At 39.7% G+C, this 10,494-nt stretch overlaps 1 long non-coding RNA gene across 2 annotated transcripts; it reads right to left on the reverse strand.

Moving 5' to 3' along the window:
* Positions 1 to 2,895: 2,895 nt before the first annotated feature.
* Positions 2,896 to 10,270, reverse strand: LOC310743565. 2 transcript variants are annotated; one of them, XR_014539098.1, is made up of 3 exons: positions 9,724 to 10,270; positions 3,717 to 3,766; positions 2,896 to 3,302 (listed from the first exon to the last, which is right to left on the reverse strand). It is a non-coding gene; the product is annotated as an uncharacterized lncRNA (long non-coding RNA). The 2 variants fall into 2 exon arrangements; XR_014539099.1 differs by having other exon boundaries at positions 2,896 to 3,307.
* Between the last annotated feature and the right edge of the window lie 224 nt (positions 10,271 to 10,494).

The following is a 10,494-nucleotide window of genomic DNA, read 5'->3' on the forward strand; positions in this document are numbered from 1 at the left end:
TTTTGGCACAGAAACTGCTTTGGTTGCCCTGTAAAATGACCTCTGCCATCAACCATGGTATTCTTCTGGAGCTGCTATCCAAGTTCTGGGTGGGTGGCACTGTTCTGTGGTGGTTCCAGTCATACTTGGATGGTTGTCTCCAGTCCAGAGGGTGTAACTTGGGGAGTACTCTTCGGCTCCGTGGAGCCTTCAGTGTGTGATTCCTCAGGGTTCAGTTTTATCCCTCATGCTGCTTAACAGTTACATGAAACCTCTGAGTGGGGTCTTGGAATATGTTGTCAGCAATAGGGCTTTGCCCCATATTGGATATTGAAATAACATTGTGATAAGTGTTTCAACAAGGCAATATACCATTGAACAAAAGGTGAAACTTGACAGCTTCCCAGGGGGTAGCTCAGCTGAACGGATTCTTTACAGATACTTTGCACATAATTTGCAGGCACCCTGTCTCCTCCTATGTTTGCTCTCTCCCTCCTAACCAATGAGAAAAGATCCAGCAGCAAAGTAAACAAGGCAAAGCAAATAAATAACTAGACAAAGAACTGGAAAGCACTTCCTTCTTCTCTCACACTCACCCCCGCCAGTGGAAAAAAGGTGGGGAAGAGTTTTGTTTTTATTTTCTGGTGGAGGTTCCATGGCTGGTTCCCCCTAGCTTTCGTCCATATCAAGGGATTGGTGTGATGAGGGCTTTTTGCACGTCTACTCACAAGCAAGCCCTACTGAATTCAATGAGACTTACTCCCAGGAAAGTCGAAGTAAGCTTAGTTGAACTCAATGGGGCTTATGCATGCACAGATTCCACTTGGACCTCTGAGTGGGGAAGCAGATGCAACTTTACTAGTAAAGGCCCTCCACTGCAGATAGGTCGTGATATATTGAGGTATTGCAATACTTAGCTGGTGATATATTGTGATGTGGAAAACCGGACATCACCCAGCCCTAGTCAGCAATATGCTGATGGAACAGCTCTATCCTTTACATCGACAGATGTGGCAGTGGAAGTGCTGGACCGTTGCCTTGCCTTGGTAATGGACTGGATGAGATCAGGTATGTCGCTTGGGGGCACGTCTGGATCCCCTGCTATTGCCTGAGGCTCAGGTGACCCCAGTGGCCTGCAGCTTCAGGAGGTGGCCTGTCTGTGCCACAATCTGAACAGGAGAGCCTGACTTCTGTAGTCTGTGCTCTGGTAGCCTCTAGGTTAGATTGCTGCAACATGTTAAACGTGGGGCTGCCTTTGAAGATGGTTCAGAAACTCCGCACAATTATTATGTTTTCTGAGAAAAAAGCTGAGTGGTGGTGAAGCCCAGAATTCAAGAGGGGAGAGATGGGGATCTTTTATTATGGCAGACGGGTCTAGTTTTTTTATCATAGTCAATTATTTTCTCACAGCAATTTGCAGGAAAAATTAACAACTTTCCCATGCGGATCTATGCCCTCCTGAATGCAAGAAATTGAGAGATCTGCATTGTATCTCCAAAAATCCATTGGGGGGGGGGGACAGAGGCCGACCCCACACTGACAAAATGACCATTGGGATAACAAGAAAGGTCCTTCTGGGTGGGGACTGCTCCTAACTTTGAAACAACTTTTCTAAAGAAGTTAGACTGGCTCCCTCCTTGTTGCCTTTCAGTCAGCAAGTGAAGACTTCCTTGTTCCAACAGGCTTTTGGGAACCAACTGCTTTTAATGAAAGGGCTGGTCCCATGCTGTTTCTATTGTAATTATCTGTATGTTTTAAATAGATTTATACATACATACATATGGAGTATGTGTGTGTGATTGTTTTTTTTTTAATTATTATTTTTCCATGTATTTAACTGTTCTTAGTTTTTCTGTAAGCTGCCTGGAATCCCTGTCAGGAAAAAATGCAGGCTCAAACAAACAAACAAACAAATAAATAAGGGGGGGACGGCCTATTCTATTTCTCCTCCACCCCTTTCCCTATTCAAGTCAATGAGAAAAGAGGCTTTATCCCTGAAAACCTGTTGAATGGTAATGCTGGCCCTTGTGGCAGATTCACACTAGTTCTCGTTCCAAAATTTGTCATACTTCTGTCCCTTAGAAGAGGCGACTGCATGCCTGCCAATTTCATTCAATTCTGTGAAAATGGGGATGGAGCTACAGCCATTTTTAGATTCCCCATTACAATCATTCCTCGGAAGTCGAACGGAATCTGTTTCCAGAGGTCCATTTGACTTCCAAAGCTTCTGATTGGCTGCAGGAAGTGCTTGACTTTCGGCTTCTGAAAATCGTTCGAAAAACAGAACACTCACTTCCAGGTTTTGATCGTTTGGGAGCCAAGGCATTTGAGATCCAAGGTATGACTGTATAGAAAATGGGAATAAGCTTTGTTTTTAATGGATCTAATCTGGTCCCAAATAACAAGCCAAACTGGAAAGACACAGAACAGCTCTGAAGAAATTCGGCTGCTTTCTAAAGGTACAGATAAAAGCCTACTGTTGTGGTCAGTCTACCCCCCTACTAGCCAGTATTTCTATCTTTACAAAATTTGGAATGGCTTTGTAGATATGCTCTCTGTAACATTTTGTCTTGCCCTGAGCAGAGAAGAACATAGCATGCATGCATGTATGTAAATGAAATGACATAGTTGTGGACTACAAAGACTGAAAACGTAAGTGCAAGGGAAATAACTCTGTGTAAACAGATGACCATCTCCTTAGTAGTTATTAAGGAATGAAGATGAGTGGGATCTGATCTCAAAGAAGAGGAAATTACAAGGAAGATGGTCCTGAAGTGCTTTATAAAAGGTAAGATGCACTTAAGAGCCTGAGCCAAAGGGAGATTCAATCAACCAGCACAGAAAAACAACAATAGTGTCCCAGAACAGATTTCATATCCTGTAGAGTAGATACACAATCAAGTACATTTTTAAAAAAGTTTTCTATCACTTTGATTTATTTGACTAGTAAGTTGAATGTGCAGCCTGATTCTATGCATATTTGCTCAGAAATAAATATCCACTGCATTCAGTGGACTTTCTGTCAAGCACATGGGCACAAAATTAAAGCCTTACTTTGTTTTAAAAAACTATTGCAGTGCTTGTGAATCCTTGTAAGGTGTAATGGGCAGATAGCATAAAATATCAGTGATTATAATCATGTCAGTCTGTATAGTTTGAAACCAATAAAATTAATTTCTTGTGATTATGGTTACGATTGGAACTTTAAAAAAATGAAAACTGACAGTTGTGTACAAAACCACCACACTTCTTAGTCACCAGTTGTGCAACGCAATGGAAATTTTCAGAGATCTTGCTTTTCTTCTATAGACTTGGGGGGAATTCTGAACTGGTGAGAATTGGGGGGGGGGGTTTGCAAAATATAAGGAGCAAGAAGTTTGAAATAATCATTATATTTCAATGCTTTTCATTCAGTCATAAAGCTGCTTATGAACAATACATAACTAACATACTAGAACATTGCAATTAAAACATAAATCACTTAAAAGAATTAGAATATAGATTTGTAGAGTTGGAAGGGACCCCAAGAGTCATCTAGTCCAACCTCAGAATAACAACAAATCATCAGTAAAACAACCACCTTCTATAAAATATTATTAACAAAATTCACAAGTTCCATTAATGAACTGAATTTTTAAACTTCTTATTTTTCTCCAATATTTCCTCACTTGGTTTTAGCTTTTTAATATATTTTTCATAGTTTTCATAGTTTTAACATTTGAAAATATAGCTCTTACCCCTTCTGCTGACAAACATCCATCCTCTTCCATTTCTTCCCTATCTTTTTCTCTCTTTTTGACATGTATCAAAATAAAAACATATCAAAATAATTTTGCTGGTCAATGGGCTTGAATCCATACTCTCAGAATCATTGAGTAATATTTACTATGTCATAATTAGAATTGTAATCAGTGGACTTAAGCCTACGTGTATGGCTAACAGTACCCATTAGAAAAAGAAAAAAAAAGAGTAAGACTCTTAATTGTTTGTTTGTTTTTGTTTTTTTTAAAAAAAGATCCAGTTGACAGAGCAAGATCAGTTGAAAGACAGAAAAGATATTTGAGGAGTAAAATAATTCATTCAAGCTCAACTGCAACATACTTCACAAGCTCAGTTCAGGGGGATCAAAGTGACATGGAAGCTCTTGACAATCTGTTAATTATTCATCCTGATTTACTCACACAAAAGCTTATGAGGTGGTGCTCAAACCTTTTCCTCTGAGCCACACTTTCAGAATAAAAATTTCCTTGTGCCACATCAATATTTTACTGGTAAGAAATACATTGGAAAACAAAAAGTGACAACAACTAGCCGTGCTTGATTTATAGAAGAACACAACTACTTTATAATATGACCACTAGACATCCAGAAAGTATAAAACAAGGCAGTGACGGAAGAACATGGATCATTCTCAAAATATATGGATTGCCCTTGAATCTCCCCACCACACTTGCCATCATCCTCTCCTGCCAAACCCTTTGAGAACAACTGGACTAGGCTACGCCCAGTCTTTACGGAGCATTTCTTCTGCTAAATTTCCAAGAACAATGAGCATTCATCTTGATTTGCTTGGGCAGGGCTTATTGATTTTCCCATTAGCCATCCTGCACTTTTCAGCCCATTTACCCTCACTTTCTGAACTGCAAAAAATCTGGATTTTTTAAAAGTAGATTTGTTGCACTAGGGCGACAGAGTGCTTTCATCCACTTAAATGGCACACTCCCAGTATGTCTGGGAATCCCTCCCACACACAAAATGACAGTCTGGGGGAGAGCACCCTGTCAACACCACCATCACAGAGCAACAGCGCCAGGTCCGCAGCAGCCTGAAATTGGCAGCAAATACAGGATAGCAGAAGGCAGAATACAAGAGCAGGGTGAAATTAGCAGCAGCGGAGCCAGGTGAAGTTGCGCTAGGTCCAAACTATTAACAGCTAGAAATCAATTTAAAGAGAAAAGGTTAACCAAAAACGTCATGTTAAGTTCAGTAAGCATTATCTTGTGCCTAGAGAGTAGTATTGGAATCCAAATAGCTCCGTGTTAACACCCCTTTTTTATGCACTTCATAGAAACAGAGAATTGAAGATTTGGAAGTGATCTCCAAGGGCCATCTAGTCCAACCCCGTGCAGTACAGGCACCACAGTAAAATAATAAGAGCAGGTTGTTTCTCTGCTCACACGGGCTCTTTTCCCTCCTCTTCTGTTATCGGAGTCTGAGCCCCCACTCCTATTTTCACCTCTCTCTTACCCATCCCCTGCTTGCTCTGCAACAGTGCTGGGCCTCCACCTGAAGTGAAGGTGAGTTGCTCTTTGGGGGTGCATGTGGAAAGCAGCCATATTTTGAAGAGCAAAACAGAGGACAGCTCATGCGCAGACACCCACCCGTGAAAGAGCACGGCCTGTTATTTCATGATACATAAACCTTAGCCACGTGGCTGGAGGTCTTTATATGTAGCCAAACTATTCATCTCTATCCTACTTGCACTCCTTGATGTCTCCCACTTAAAAACACTTAAGTTAATGCTTAATTATAAAATAACAGAACAGGAGTGGAAGGCGCCATCCAGAATATGCAGTTGGGCAAATCTCCAGGGCCGGACGGCTTAACCTCAAAATGTTATAAATCTCTGAAAGATTGGCTAATTCAACCACTAAAAGAGGTTTGTAATGAAATTTTGGAGGGGAAAAAAGCGCCAGAGTCGTGGAAGGAAGCTTATATTACACTCATACCGAAAACTGAGTCTGAAAAAACACAGCTCAAGAACTACCGCCCCATATCCCTACTTAACGTGGTTTATAATTTTTTTGCAGATATTTTGGCTAAAAGATTGAAAAAAGTACTAGTTGAGGAGATACACAAAGACCAAGCTGGCTTTCTCCCGGGTAGACACTTGTCTGATAACACGAGAAACATAATTAACATTTTAGAGAAACTGCAAGTGAATATTAATACTAAAGCAGTTTTGATATTTGTTGATGCGGAGAAAGCTTTTGATAATATTTCTTGGAGTTTTATGAAGAAAACTCTTCAGGGGATGGGGGTTGGTCAAGGTTTCGAAAACGGTATAGGTGCAATTTATTCAGAACAAAAGGCGAAATTGATAGTTAACAAAGTGGTGACAGAAGAATTTAAGATGGAGAAAGGGACACGACAAGGCTGCCCAATTTCCCCATTGCTTTTCATTTCGGTCCTGGAGGTTTTGCTAAACATGATTAGAAGGGACCATCTGATTAAAGGTATTCAGGTCGGAGCTAAACAGTACAAACTTAAAGCGTTTGCAGATGACTTAGTATTGACATTACAGGAGCCAGAATCTAGTACTAAAAGAGTATTAGAATTGATTCAGGAATTTGGTCAAGTGGCAGGATTTAAATTGAACAAGTTAAAGACTAAGGTTCTTGAGAAAAATTTAACACCGATTAAGAAAGAGAGGTTTCAGAAGGAGACGGGTTTAACACTGGTAAAGAAAGTAAAATACCTAGGGGTTAACATGACCGCTAAAAACTTAAATTTATTTAAAGATAACTACGAGAAATGTTGGTCAGAAGTGAAAAAGGATCTTGAAATATGGTCAAATTTGAAGCTTTCCTTGTTTGGTCGAATTGCCGTTATAAAGATGAATGTATTGCCAAGAATGTTATTTTTATTTCAATCATTGCAAATTTTGGACAAAATGGACTGTTTCAAGAAGTGGCAGAGAGACATTTCTAGATTTGTCTGGCAGGGCAAGAAGCCCAGAATAAAATTTAAAATATTAACTGATGCAAAGGATAGAGGTGGATTTGCCCTGCCAGACCTTAAACTTTATTATGAATCAGCAGCATTTTGCTGGTTGAAAGAATGGCTGCTTCTTGAGAACACAGACATTTTGGATTTAGAAGGTTTCAATAACATTTTTGGATGGCATGCATATCTGTGGTATGACAAGGTTAAAGCACACAAAGCATTTAAAAACCATATTGTCAGAAGAGCATTGTTTAATGTCTGGACAAGATATAAAGATTTACTTGAAAATAAAACCCCAAGGTGGCTATCACCGATGGAAGCGAAGGCTCAGAAAAAGCTCAATATGGAGGCCATATGGCCAAAATATTGGGAGATTTTGGAACAGGAGGGTGACAAACTGAAATTGCAGAGTTTTGAGAAACTAAAAGATAAAGTGCGAGATTGGCTTCATTATTATCAAATAAGGGAGGTCTACAACTTGGACAAAAAAACTGGTTTCCAGGTGGAAAAATCAAAATTGGAAACAGAACTGTTAGATCCCAAAACTAAGACATTATCAAGAATGTATAACTTGCTGTTGAGATGGAACACTCAGGATGAAACGGTTAAATCTGCTATGATAAAATGGGCACAAGATGTTGGACATAACATAATGTTTGCTGACTGGGAACAGTTGTGGACCACAGGTATGAAATTCACGGCATGTAATGCCTTAAGAGAGAATATTATGAAAATGATATACAGGTGGTACATGACACCAGTCAAGCTTGCAAAAATATATCATTTGCCCGATAATAAGTGTTGGAAATGTAAAGAAAATGAAGGTACATTCTTTCACCTTTGGTGGACGTGCCCAAGGATTAAGGCTTTCTGGGAGATGATCTATAATGAAATGAAAAAGGTATTTAAATATACCTTCCTGAAGAAACCAGAGGCCTTCTTCCTGGGCATAGTCGGCCAATTGGTGCCAAAGAAGGACAGAACTTTCTTTATGTTTGCAACAACAGCAGCAAGAATTCTCATCGCAAAGTATTGGAAGACACAAGATCTACCCACCTTGGAAGAATGGCAGATGAAAGTGATAGACTATATGGAACTGGCGGAAATGACTGGCAGAATCCGAGACCAGGGAGAAGAGTTGGTGGAAGAAGATTGGAAGAAGTTTAAAGACTATTTGCAGAAACATTGTAAAATTAATGAATGCTAAAATGATGCTGGATTGAAATGAAGTGGCTTTAGCAATAAGGTTAAAAAGAATATGTAAAAATGGACTAATAATTAAATCAAAATATAAAGCTATAATATGTTAAGACATAGAATTAAGATGAAAACAAAGAGGGAAAGGATTTGCTGAATTAACTATGTGAATTGGAATACAAAAAAGGGAGGTGTGAGGAGGTCAGGAAACAAGTAATTGAAATATAAGATACGAAAAGATTGATCTGTTTTTAATTGTTTTTAATTTTTTTTATGTATTCTGTATTTTTCTTTGTATTTTGTATTTTATCAACCACAATAATTACCAATTTATAATCAATAAAAATAACAGCAAACCACAATGCATAAAAAAGATCAAATTGAGAAACAAAGACACACAACTTATAAAACTGTTTTGAAAAAATATCCCTGAACTCTTCTCTTCTCTTTCCAGCTGCTGTTCTCAAGCAGCAGTACATGTGAAAAGGATCTAGGGGTCTTAGTAGACCACAAGCTGAACAGGAGTCAACAATGTGATACAGCAGCAAAAAAAGCTAATGCTATTCTAGGCTGCATCAAGGCTAGCATCCTGATCAAGGGAAGTAATAGTCCCACTCTATTCTGCCTTGGTCAGAGACCACACCTAGAGTCCCGAGTACAGTTCTGGGCACCACAATTTAAGAAGGAGGTTGACAAGCTGAAACGTGTGCAAGATGATCAAGGGTTTGGAAACCAAGCCCTATGAGGGAGTTGGGTATGTCTAGCCAGGATAAAAGGAGACTGATGAGCAATATGATAGCCGTCTTCCAATATCTCAAGGGCTGTAACATGGGAAATGGAGCAATCTTGTTTTTCCTGCTCTGGAGGCCAGGACCCGACCCAATGGCGTCAAGTTCCGAGAGAGGAGATTCTAATTAAACATCAAGAAAAAACATTCTGACAGTGAGAGCTGTTTGACAGTGGATCAGACTCTCTCAGGAGGTGATGGGCTCTCTTTTCTGGGAGATTCTTTTAGCAGAGGCTGGGTGGCCATCTGCATTGCAGAGGTTGGACTAAATGACCCTTGGGGTCCCTTCCAACTCTAGAATTCTATGATTCTATAAAGTAGCAGGATGAGCATCATCAACTGAAGTTCTTCTTACCACACAGCTGTTAAAGACACATTGGCAATCATATCCAAAATAACTCCATTTAAGCAAACTAAATTTATGCATATTTTCTTACAGGCCCGCCCAATCAGATTTACTTCCTAATAAGTGCACTTAGTTTTGCAGCCTTTTTCTCACTCCCACATCACACTTTGCTGGAGAGGTCAAGTAGACCCAAACCCTTGCTTACTGTTTTGTGACATCTTGATTGGTTTTGGTTGGTTTGAATTTTCCAAGTTAAGAGTCACTCTGGTGCTTAGCCGTGCTTAATTCCTCTGCTTAGCTTATTATTCTCTCTACTAGAAAAGCTTATTTATTTGGCATTGCATATAGCAATGGCATATAGGATTGGCAAGTAGCAACACTGACCCTGCTGTGAAATAAGTGTCAGAACTTTGTCCCTGCTCCACCACATCCCTCGGAGTGAGAGATGTCAAGGTCATTGAGAGCACTTGAGCACAGAGATTTCATCCAAGGACTGTAGCTGGAGAGGAAGGGGTTAAATTCATTTCCCATGCCTGATCTGATGCCATTAATTATCAAACATACACCCAGCTGTTGTTGGTAAGTTGTTGTGAGGTGAGGGGTATACAAGAGCTTATTCCCAGGTATGCACATATAAGATTGTAGCCTTAATATTATGCCTCTGTGTACCAGAGACAGGAAATAAAACCTACCGTATCTTAGGCTATGTTTCCATGCAAGTCTTTCTTAAATCAGTTAAACAAATTGCAAATAGGATAATTAAAAAGGACAAGCAGTTCCTTTCCGGAGCTTTCTGACCTGTATCTGTCCTCTGTTATGCTAATTTCTCATTAACATTCCAGCTTCCCTGAATTCACAACTGTTCCATCCTTTGTTGCTAGAATTTGAAAGGTTCCATAAATAGAAGGTTCTGCAGTAAATTTTCTATTGCCTGCACTTATTAAAAATCAGAATTTAATTGCTGTTGCCAGCTCTTCAGCTAACTAGGCTGCCTTCAGCATGTGGTCTGCCTTTGGCAGCTCTTTTACCGCAATAATATATCTGAAGCATGCATTTAGCTTCACAGTTTGCCTGTACCCAAACTGGTACTGTTTCTTTATTTCTTCCCTCTCCTGATTGCTTGAAGCCTGCAATCCTGTACACTCTTACCTGAAGGTAAGCCCCACTGAGGGGAGTGGGACTTTCACCTGAGTAAATAAATATACATAGAATTGCACCTGGAAAACATGCTCCAAATAAACAAAGGGAGGTGGGGTGATCCTTCCTAATTATATAATAATAATAATAATAATTTATTATTTGTACCCCGCCCATCTGGCTGGGTTTCCCCAGCCACTCTGGGCGGCTTCCACAGAAAACCAAAAATACACTAAAATATCACAGATTAAAAACTTCCCTGAACAGGGCTGCCTTAAGATGTCTTCTGAATGTCAGGTAGTTATTTATCGCTTTGACATCC

This window comes from Podarcis filfolensis (assembly GCF_964270895.1).
Source record: "Podarcis filfolensis genome assembly, chromosome: 1".
NCBI classification, from domain to species: domain Eukaryota; kingdom Metazoa; phylum Chordata; class Lepidosauria; order Squamata; family Lacertidae; genus Podarcis; species Podarcis filfolensis.